This window comes from Diadema setosum, chromosome 5 (assembly GCF_964275005.1).
Source record: "Diadema setosum chromosome 5, eeDiaSeto1, whole genome shotgun sequence".
NCBI classification, from domain to species: Eukaryota; Metazoa; Echinodermata; class Echinoidea; order Diadematoida; family Diadematidae; genus Diadema; species Diadema setosum.
The window spans coordinates 13,155,737-13,168,001 of NC_092689.1; the positions used below are offsets into that span (position 1 = coordinate 13,155,737).

Consider the following 12,265-nt stretch of genomic DNA (forward strand, 5'->3'; position numbering starts at 1 on the left):
TTTCCCTAACCCTGCGAACTTCGAGCAATGCCTTTCTGAGACTTCTTCTCGGGACCCCAGAGGAGCAGAAATGTTCCAAGCATCTTAAAAGTTGCATAACTTCTCTACAAATTTTCAAAGTGATCAGTCTCGCAACGTGAAACTTCAATATGGTACCTTCCTGAGACTTTGTACCAACTGTCTACAGCTCCTATTTTCATCTTATGTGCACTTGAGATGCTTGTCTGATTTTCCTGACCCCGGGAGCGGATTATGTCGCATCAACAGTTACAATTGATGCTTCTGGACTTCGACAGAAGACGTTGATTCACATCGTGTCGTGCCCATGTTCCTGTCGCCTATTCAAAGTCGACACCGAGTACCCGAACAAAATTTGATGGAGATTAGACGTCCTGACGAACACTCTAGACCCCTTTTTGGAGCCAATCCTGGAGCGCCGCTGCCATTTAACATTGAGGATCCAAACCATGGAGACGCCTCCTCCCATGTCGCGTTTCGCTGAAATTATCTAATTTGATGACCTGTGCATCCTCCGAATTATAAAAACGGACAATGGACTCAGCGCACGGTACCGTGAGTAGCACAAATGAAGTTTAGGGTTTTATAATTCACCTCCATATTAAGCATCTATAATTTGCATGAGTAATTAAGGAAATAATTAAGATACACCAAATTGATGGTTTCAACCTATCAGACTTGCAAGACCCTAATATAATGTGGCATCCACGTAAATCAAATGTCTGTTGTCTTCATTTAGTGTAAGGAGTTTATATAGCGCATGCTGGAGTGATTGTGATGGATGTGGTGGTGGTTTATGTGAGAGAATTAATAATGATGACCAGTCAACTATATATATAGTGTAAACATATAACTTTACACATTTTTATAATTAAGGCAATAACAGACCAACCAAAACCTAAACCAAATCTATAGCCTAAACCTATAGAGGAGGTAAGGGTTGCATATATATATATATATATATATATATATATAATTATACATACATATAAATGTATATATGTATGTATGTATATATATATATATATATATATATATATATATATATACATACATTTCATATAATGGTTTGAAAAATACACAGGCCTATAAGAATTTGGAATAACCAAGGTCTCGTACAAACCTAAACAAACGGATTCTATTCAACGAGCTATGGCGAGGATAATTATCAGGTAACGGCATCAGCTTCCTGTAAACTCGAATGATAAATCATTCGCTGAATTTTATATTGTATGTGTTTAGCTGTTGGACTGAATTAACGGCGTCCCATTTTTTGTATCTGCTAGATATATTTGATGAACAAAAATAAGTACATATATACAAATATTCATTACTTTGCTATGAATGGACTGGGGTAGATTTTTCTTTATCAGTGTATTATGTCTTGGCTTTGTGTGTACTATATCATTTCGGATATTACTGTATAATATTCTTGCATTTATTGGTGTATGCGTATTTTATCGGCATGGACCAGCTACAGCCTTTTGCTAGAGCAGGTCAAATACGAACATAAAATTAACTGAACTAAACTAATCATTGTTTCTCTTTTTACTCTAAGAAGACAATTAAACCTCTTAATAGGACAAGCAGTTGACAACAGTGTAGATTACTTCCAAAGCCATAAATATTAATTGAGAATATAATTTGCTGTCGTGAAATCATTTTCGTTTGAAAAAGTGCAGGATCGGACTCTTACGAAAATGCTGAAACATACATACACACACACACACACACAACACCAACAACAACAACAATCACACACACACGCACGCACACATACACATACACAGCATTGCACATAATATATATATATATATATATATATATATATATATAATTATAATATATATCTTGTATAAAATATCATTTTATTCAAGAACGCTTTCTGTCATAGGAAACTTGCTTTTTGCCTAAAATCGAATACACTGTATACACCCTCGATGAAAACAACAATCAAGCGAACAAATAGACGTCATCAATGCCAATTTTGCAGAAGATATACATTTATTGACCAGCCACCACTCTTTAAAGGTACTAGCCCACATTTGCAAACCCACGAAATCAAAACTGCATAAAACAGGTCCAATATGACTTCAAGTACAAGTTATAACAGTAACATACCTCACCTGTTGATCTTTGTCTATACCATTCGATAAAAGAGAGAAAAATCATCGTTTTAAAATCAATTTTCAAACCGGGTCAACCCGACCCAAAATCGAATTCCGAGCGCGGGCTAGCTACGTACATTAACTTACACATGTATCGCATGCATGTAGTACGCGCGTGGACCGGAGCTAGCGAGCGTTTTATACGCATGCATACGGTGCATTTTCATTTATTTTTATGAAAGTAATGGACTAATTGGAACAAAATTTTGCACAGGTGTTACTGCAATCATACCCAAACTCCATGCTAACTATGAGACCAATTGCTGCAGGTTTACAAATGTGGGATAATACCTTTAAAGAAGAAAGTCCTCAACGCAATGCTAACAAAACTTGCAGAGGATTCGTAAGGTGTAAAATAGGAAATCCAGGTTGAGGAACCATACAAAGTTACATTTCTAATTGATGACACTGGATAATTTTTAACTTGTCGTGTCGTTCTGTGAACCATTCTGCATGAGTTTGTGTAAATTTTAGAATATTTATGAAAAAATGTAGGATAGCCTGGTACAGAAGATAAGGTAAGATTACTGTTGATTACCTACGATTACTATATTTCTCGACAGTGTTAGTTCAATTGGAAGCATTGAGCTAAGTAAGTGGTGGAATGTCTTTGGTATTCGCAAATTTCACTCTAGAAGCTAGACAGTATCGCAAATTCAATTCATTTGAATTGAATTGAAAAAAAAAGTATCCCATATCCATCGTCTCGTGAAATTATTTCCATTGTAGCCTCTGTCACTGCAACCTTGGAGGGCCTAGGAAAAGAAAAACAATTATAAAAGTCAACAAAAGCGCATTTTTTCTTGGTAATTATGGTACAAAATGCCGCATAAAAATATAACATGGTATTTGAGGTGTTCCTGCCATTTTTTTTCCGAGTTCATTCGATTTAACGATGTGATCATTATTCAGATTTACAACGAATTTTCATAGTGTCTCTAAATTGAATGAAATTGAATCTTAAAGGAATGGTATGAAACGAAGCTGATCACTCAAAAAATAAATATGGACCAGGAGAGTACGGTGTTAAAGAAAATTGAATTTGTATACGCCTATGCGTGAATTCGAATGCAAGTCTGATGGAAAGGGGGGGGGGGTGGTGGGGGTACCTGTTGCCGGGTATTTATCAATCACCACATTTAACCTCATTTATCTATCAATACCAATCAACATGCTGAACCTTTGCTAATTTGTTCCTATACCTACTCCGAATACATTTCGTTCCACCCAAAGGTCTGACATCAAAATTGTGTCGGAAACGCAGGTAAAACTCAACTTCTAAAGAGAGTTAAAGGGTAGGAACTTTCATATGAATATTTCAGAGAATACAAAGATTAGGTTTGCTCAAGGCAAGTCTTATTTGATGGAACATACACCACATCATCTGCTGACTATTGAACACTTTGCTGCTGCAGATAAAAGGATGATGATAGCTTTATGCGATAATGACACACGTTCAGGTGTGAGTTTCTTCAATTTCTTTCCCTCTTGCTTTCATTTAATGAGACACCTCTTATGAAATATAAAATATGAGTATACCAAACTACAAGGAATTCAAAGCTTATTTGACAAAAATTGACTTTGAAATGGCCGAGATATAAAAAAACACAAAGCAAAAACAAAGGGGTCCTATCAAAAATGTCGGACCCAAGATTATTTTTTAAGGACCGCTTTTTACACTTTATTTTGATGTCTCAGTCATTTCAAAACAAATTTTCATCTAATAAACTTAGAATCCCTTTCAGAATTTCAAAAGTGGTTCAAAATTCATATTTGAGTTCCCATCTTAACCAACACTATACCATCCCTCTGAGGTAAAAGGGTTATAATCCTTTTTTTATATAGGATTTTATTGGACATCAAATTTGAACTAGGAATCACCCTATCAACAATGTTGTTTATGGTACCATCGGCCAGATGGACAACTTTTCAATTCAAATGGGGCAAGTCGGGTTTTTTTAACAATGCGACAACTAAATCAACTACTGCATGAATCTTGATAACCAACTGCCAAAGCAATGACAAACCTGCTATTAGTTGTCTGTGCATCGCACGCCAGCATCTTCTGAATGTCCGCAGTTGTTGACTCCGATTCCACTGTTGCCACAATCAAAGATGCTGGTTTCTGCTCCAGTGCAAGCCACATCATCCAGTAAAATGTCACCGGTGCCTTCTCCAAAGGCGGCATTGCTCACAGCTTCTGCAGCGCTTTCGTAACCAAGGCTGCTGCAAACAACGCCCGCATCGGTGATATCCCAGGAGTCATCGCACACCGTTCCCCAGGCTCCGTTGGCGTAAACCTCTACTCGACCTTCATTTGAGGTTTCACCATCGACAAGGCGAACTGAATAAGCGAGATAAAATCTTAAAGGCAATTAAAACTTGCTTAAACTTAATGAGTGTACAAAAAAGTCTTGTTTTGCTTATCGAGATTGAATCTAGTTTCAACTTTGTTTTCTTTACTAAATTTACTTCCACAAGTCGTTGAAAACGGGAATTAGAGAAATAAAAACTCTAGGCGCTTACAGACTGGAATTGGACGGCATTACCTGCAGCACTACACCTGACTCCCGCATCTTCTGAATGTCCACAGTTGTTGATTCCGATTCCACTGTTGCCACAATCAAAGATGCTCGTTTCTGTTCCACTGCATGACACGTCATCAAGCAAAATGTCGCCAGTACCCTGTCCAAAGGCGGCATTACTCAGTGCTTCCTCAGCAGCTGGGAAACCAAGACTTCTGCAGACAACACCGGCATCGGTGATATCCCAGTAGTCATCGCACACAGTTCCCCAGGCTCCGTTGGCGTAAACCTCTACTCGTCCTTCACTTGAGCTTTCACTATCGGCGAGACGAACTATAGATAAGTGAGAAAGAGTGTAACACCATTAATAGAGTATTTTTTGGAAAAAAAAATTGTTTTACTTAATACAATCCGATATTATTCAGAGTTTGTTGTCCTTGCATTTTAAGAATAATCTTCTTTTAACAAAAACACAAAATCAGCAATTTGCCAATTAGATAACCGAGGACTATAGTAATTGATATTGTAGCGCTTTGAGATTGAAGCTGTGGGGCCTTTCTACCTGCAGCACTGCACCTGACTCCAGCATCTTCTGAATGTCCACAGTTGTTGATTCCGATTCCCCTGTTGCCACAGTCAAAGATGCTCGTTTCTGTTCCGATGCATGACACGTCATCAAGCAAAATGTCACCGGTGCCTTCTCCAAAGGCGGCATTGGTCACAGCTTCTACAGCGCCAACAAAACCAAGACTGCTGCAGACAACGCCCGCATCGGTGATATCCCAGAGGTCATCACACACAGTTCCCCAGGCTCCGTTGGCGTAAACCTCTACTCGACCTTCATTTGAGCTTTCACCATCGACGAGGCGAACTAGATAAGCGGGATAAAATCTTAAAGGCAATTAAAACTTGCTTAAACTTAATGAGTGTACCAAAAAGGTCTTGTTTTGCTTATCGAGATCGGATCTAGTTTCAGCTTTGTTTTCTTAACTAAATTTATTTCCACAAGTCGTTAAAATCAGGAATTAAAACACCACCAACAACAACAAAAGAAGACTGTAGGCGCTTCCAGACAGGAATTATATGGCATTACCTGCAGCACTACACTTGACTCCAGCATCTTCTCAATGTCCACAGTTGTTGATTCCGATTCCATTGTTGCCACAATCAAAGATGCTCGTTTCTGTTCCACTGCATGACACGTCATCAAGCAAAATGTCACCAGTACCCTGCCCAAAGGCCGCATTGCCTAGTGCTTCCTCAGCAGCTGGGAAACCAAGACTGCTGCAGACCACGCCCGCATCGGTGATGTCCCACAAGTCATCACACACAGTTCCCCAGGCTCCGTTGGCGTAAACTTCTACTCGACCTTCATTTGAGCTTTCACTGTCGGCGAGACGAACTATAGATAAGTGAGAAAGAATTTAAGACAATAAGTGGAGTAAAGAGTATTTTGAAAAAGAAAAATCTCGTTTTACTTATTGGAATACGATATTACAGCTGTATTTAGAGTTTGTTTTCCTTGCATTTTTAGAATAATCTTCTTTGAAAAATAAACAAAATCAGCAATTAGATAACCGAGGACTACAGTAATTGATATTATAGCGCTTTGAGATTGCAGCTGTCGGGCTTTTCTACCTGCAGCACTGCACCTAACTCCAGCATCTTCTGAATGTCCGCAGTTGTTGACTCCGATTCCACTGTTGCCACAATGAAAGATGCTCGTTTCTGTTCCGATGCATGACACGTCATCAAGCAAAATGTCACCCGTGCCTTCCCCAAAGACGGCATTTCTGAGTGCTTCTTCAGCACCTGAAAAACCAAGACTGCTGCAGACAACGCCCGCATCGGTGATATCCCACAAGTCATCACACACAGTTCCCCAGGCTCCGTTGGCGTAAACCTCTACTCGACCTTCATTTGAGGTTTCTCCATCGGCGAGGCGAACTAGATAAGAGAGATATGATCTTAAGGCAGTTAAAACTTGTTCAAACGTAATGAACATGTACATAAAAGAGGGGGAAAAACTTGGTTCGATCATGGAGCTTGGATCTTATTGTAATATATCGAATGGAGGAGTGTTGTTGCCACAAACCCATGTTGTAACCACTACAGACTTGAGGGAAAACTCCTTCGGTGCTATTCTCAGAATTTTGTCCTACCCGACTGGACATCACACCCTGTGGTAAGCCTACAAGCCCTACCTCCCTAGGAGCCTAACCTTTCCCATAAGCATTTCTTGATAACCTGTCTCCCCATTGTCTACAAGTGCTCAGCTTCTCCCCCATCATTCCCATCATGTAATATGTAGATCACTGGTGTCAGTGACCCATAGATAACCGTGGTCACTATTAAGCTATACTTTTGTTTTATTCTAATTTGAATCCCTGTATTTTGGATATTATAGATTAAGCCCCACCTTCAAGTATGCATGAACTATAAAAGTGACCATGTGCTTTGGAGACGAGTTCTCTCTTTCACCCTCTCCCGGTAAAGACTACATTGTGTTGGTCTCCTTTGCCATCCCTCTTTTGGGGCAATATATGGCCGTCGAATAGGGAGTGCCTATTATACCAAATACTAAATCTTATATCTCTCATCGTCGCCTGGAATATAATCGTCCTGGTTATAATTGTTGCCATTTTCATATGATTCTGGAGCAAACATTCCTTCTAATAAATAAAGAGCCTGGAATTGAATACCGTATGAACTGGTCTCTTGGTCCCTTTTGTCAACCGTCGAGAAAACGTTTAATACCAATGCAGCACCGACATTTAATACGCCATCGAATAACATCGACTAAAATGTTACATTATCATAACTATATATTTTTTTCTGATTTTTATTTCTTTTTTTTTGCTGTTGCACTTTTTAAGTCAATAATTGATAAAAAAAAAAATCAAGACTGCACGCCTTTACAGATTGCAGCTGTTTGGCCTTACCTGCAGCACTGCACTTGACACCTGCATCTTCTGAATGTCCGCAGTTGTTGATTCCGATTCCATTGTTGCCACAATCAAAGATGCTGGTTTCCGTTCCGTTACATGACACGTCATCAAGTAAAATGTCACCGGTGCCTTCTCCAAAGGCAGCGTTACTCAGTGCTTCTTCAGCGCCTCCAAAGCCAAGACTGCTACAGACAACGTCCGCATCGGTGATATCCCAAGAGTCATCGCATACAGTTCCCCAGGCTCCGTTGGCGAAAACCTCTACTCGACCTTCACTTAAGGTTTCACCACCGACGAGGCGAACTAGATAAATGAGATAAAATTTTCTTAAATTCCCTTTCATAATTTGTCAAAAGAAAAAAAAAAGGAACAATAACAGCAAGGTATTAAGATATTGAAGACTGTCAACACTTACACAATAAGAGTTATCTGACCATACCTGGAACAATACACCTAACTCCAGCATCTTCTGAATGTCCGCAGTTGTTGACTCCGATTCCATTGTTGCCACAATCAAAGATGTTCGTTTCTAGTCCACTGCAAGCCACGTCATCAAGCAAAATGTCACCGGTGCCTTCTCCAAAGGCGGCATTACCGAGTGCTTCTTCAGCTGATCCAAAGCCAAGGCTGAAACAGACAACTCCCGCATCGATGATATCCCAAGAGTCATCGCATACAGTTCCCCAGGCTCCGTTGGCGTAAACCTCTACTCGACCCTCTCGTGAGTTTTCACCATCGGCGAGGCGAACTAGATGAGAGAGATAGAATTTTAAGGCAGTTCAAACTTGTTCAAAGGTAATGAACATTATACACAAAAAGAGGGGAAAAACTTGGTTCGATCATGGAGCTTGGATCTTATCACAATTTTATTTTTTCTGATTTTTATTTCGTTTTTTGCACTGTTGAGATCGAGAATTGATAAAAAATGAAGACTTGAACGTCCTTACAGATTGGAGCTGTTTGGTTTTACCTGAAGCACTACACTTGACACCTGCATCTTCTAAATGTCCGCAGTTGTTGATTCCGATTCCATTGTTGCCACAATCAAAGATGCTGGTTTCTGTTCCGCTGCATAACACGTCATCAAGCAAAATGTCACCGGTGCCTTCTAAAAAGGCGGCTCTACTCAGAAATGAATATTATTTATTAGTGGAAAAATGAGCAAAGAAAATGGGATTCCATCGGGATTCGAACCCGAGACCTTCGGATGCTAGCCCGGTGCTCTACTAACTGAGCTATAGAAAGCCCTAGTTCAGTGTTCGTCCCAGAAACCCTAAATTCTCAATGCTTGAATGGTCAGAGCATAACTATACCTAAAAAGAGGGGGAAAAAAACTTGATTCGATGATGGAAATTGGATCTTACCAAAACTTTATTTTCTTTTCTGATGTTTATTTCTTTTTTTTCTTGTTTTTTTTGCACTGTTGAAATCGAGAATTTATAAACAATGAAGACTATAGATTGCAGCAGTTTGGCCTTACCTGCAGCACTACACTTGACACCTGCATCTTCTGAATGTCCGCAGTTGTTGATTCCGATTCCATTATTGTCACAATCAAAGATGCTGGTTTCTGTTCCACTGCATGACACGTCATCAAGCAAAATGTCACCGCTGCCCTCTCCAAAGGCGGCATTACTCAGTGCTTCTTCGGCACCTGGAAAGCCAAGACTGTTACAGACTACGCCGGCATCGTTGTTATCCCATAGGTCATCACACACAGTTCCCCAGGCTCCGTTGTGGTAAATCTCTACTCGACCTTCACTTGAGGTTTCACCATCGACGAGGCGAACTAGATAAATGAGATACAGTTTCAAGGCAGTTCAAACTTGTTCAAACGTAATTAACATAATTATAAGTGGAAAATTGAGAAAAGAAAACACTAAATTCTCAATGCTCGAATGGTCAGAAGCTATAGCAGTGTGTTTGTGTGTGACACACACGTACACACTTGAACCTGGCATAAACCCGAAAGAAAATTCAGCTAAGTGATGAATGTGAGGGATCACCGAAGTGATGCAGCTTTTTGAGTATGCAACAAACTAAAACAGAAAAAAAAAAAACTGACCAGAAATGAATATTATTTATTAGTGGAAAAATGAGCAAAGAAAATGGGATTCCATCGGGTTTCGAACCCGAGACATCCGGATGCTAGCCCGGTGCTCTACCAGCTGAGCTATAGAAAGCCCTAGTTCAGTGTTCGTCCCAGAAACCCTAAATTCTCAATGCTTGAATGGTCAGAGCATAACTATACCTAAAAAGAGGGAAAAAAAAAACTTGGTTCGATGATGGAAATTGGATCTTACCAAAACTTTATTTTCTTTTCTGATTTTTATTTCTTTTTTTTTTTTTTTTTTGCACTGTTGAAATCGAGAATTTATAAACAATGAAGACTATAGATTGCAGCAGTTTGGCCTTACCTGCAGCACTACACTTGACACCTGCATCTTCTGAATGTCCGCAGTTGTTGATTCCGATTCCATTATTATCACAATCAAAGATGCTGGTTTCTGTTCCACTGCATGACACGTCATCAAGCAAAATGTCACCGCTGCCCTCTCCAAAGGCGGCATTACTCAGTGCTTCTCCGGCACCTGGAAAGCCAAGACTGTTACAGACTACGCCGGCATCGTTGTTATCCCATAGGTCATCACACACAGTTCCCCAGGCTCCGTTGTGGTAAACCTCTACTCGACCTTCACTTGAGGTTTCACCATCGACGAGGCGAACTAGATAATTGAGATATAACAATTTGAAGGCCATTGAAACTTCCTTAAAGTTAATACCTGTATGTATATTAAAATTTGGTCTTACTTTTCGAGCTCTGATCTAGTATCAACTTTGTTTTCTTTCCTAAATTTATTTCCGAAAGTCGTTAAAATCGAGAATTAAGAAAAATGACGCTTATAGGTGCTTACAGATTGAATTTAGTTGGCAGTACCTGAAGCACTACGTCTTACGCTAGTATCTTCTAACTGTCCACAGTTGTTGATTCCGAATCCACTGTTGCCACAATCAAAGGTGTTTGTTTCTGTTCCACTGCATGACAACCCTGGCTCCTCCATTTCAGGCTTCGAAAGGGTCGGAAAAAAGAGTCTGTGCTAGACCAGCACTCACCTTAAAGCCATTGACTCCGTGCAGCTCACAGATGTTCCTCCTTCTACTTTAGACAGAAATCAATTCTCGGGACTACTCCACAGGAGATACTGTTCAATAGTCCACCTCGAGGAAATTTCAATAATCTTGCCAATATATAGATGACTACATAGGGACAAAAGAAGAACGTCACAAAGATATCTTCTTTGTACCTTTGAAACGCCCATGCTGTCAATAACAGGTACGATGAACTGTCTACAATTATTCTTGACGAGGAGATTGAAATTTGTACCGTTACGGAGACGTTATTCAGACATGACTTGCCCCTAGAGCATGTGTCCGTGCCTGAATATATATTGCCTCAAAAGCAAGGAGGAGGTGTGGCCCTTGCGACCAGAGGACGTTCCAATTCTTGAAACCTTGAAGTCGTATGGATTCAGGTTGACCCAAAACGATTGCCTTCACTGAGAAGTCTCATGCATCTTCTGCGATGTTGTCTCTTTTCCTTAGCCGAACAACTTAATAGTCACCCAACTTTTAGATCATTTTCAGTCTAACCATCAATTTATTTACAACAAAATACCCAGATGCAACTTTCATCGTACTTGGGGACGTTAATCGATTCGATCTGCAACCTCTACTCCTGGACAAATATTTTTCAGCAGGTTGAAGATATCCCAACGAGCTGCAATCGGTCATTACATAAAGTAACATCGGCAACTTGTATAACAGTTTGCAATTCTAGTTGCCAGTTTGTCAGTAAGGCTATCAGATCATGCTGCTTTGTTGTAAATGCCAAAAGGTTCCATGGTGACACAGAACGCTACAAAGCCTGTCTTGAGTATACCGATGCCAACCAGCGCAATGTGTTCCTTCGACCGGTCAGCTCATACAATTGGCCAGAAGTTTTCATGAGCAGTGACGTCAACGATCAGTGCACGGTTGTCTATGACAGGCAGCTCGAAGCAATAAACATTTCTTACCTGTTCATCCTCGTGACAAACAATGGATAACGGTTGAGATCAAATCATTGATTCGCCTTTGGCAAACTGCCTTCAATATCACGTTGATGATTGAAAACAATTTTGAAAAAAAAATTAAGAAAATGATCACGATAGCAAAGTCTGATTACTATTCCACTCGTGTGCAACAGCTGAAAAGATCTAATCTATCTGCTTGGCATCGAGAGATTGGTATCATGAAAGGAGGAAGATGGGATGAACCATTGACTTCAGTTCCTGGACTGAATTCTGAAGATACCAGTTTACTCGCGAGGGTTTTTAATAATCTTATCGCATCTGTAACGGAGGAGTTTGATTCATTATTATCATCCTGCCTTCCTGCCTTCCTGCCTTCCTATGAGTTTGAACGGTGTCATATACCATAAACTATCAATTTACCTGATTGGATAAAAGTAATGATTAGGCATGATTGGCATTATCACTTAATGCATTCCAAAGTCTTGGCCTTCATGTACTAACGTATTTCGTGCTAGCATGGATCTTAAACATAA

At 39.9% G+C, this 12,265-nt stretch overlaps 1 pseudogene; it reads right to left on the minus strand.

Annotated features, from left to right (window-relative positions):
• Nucleotides 1-12,265, minus strand: part of LOC140228525 (uncharacterized) — a 333,922-nt pseudogene that overhangs the window by 49,165 nt on the left and 272,492 nt on the right.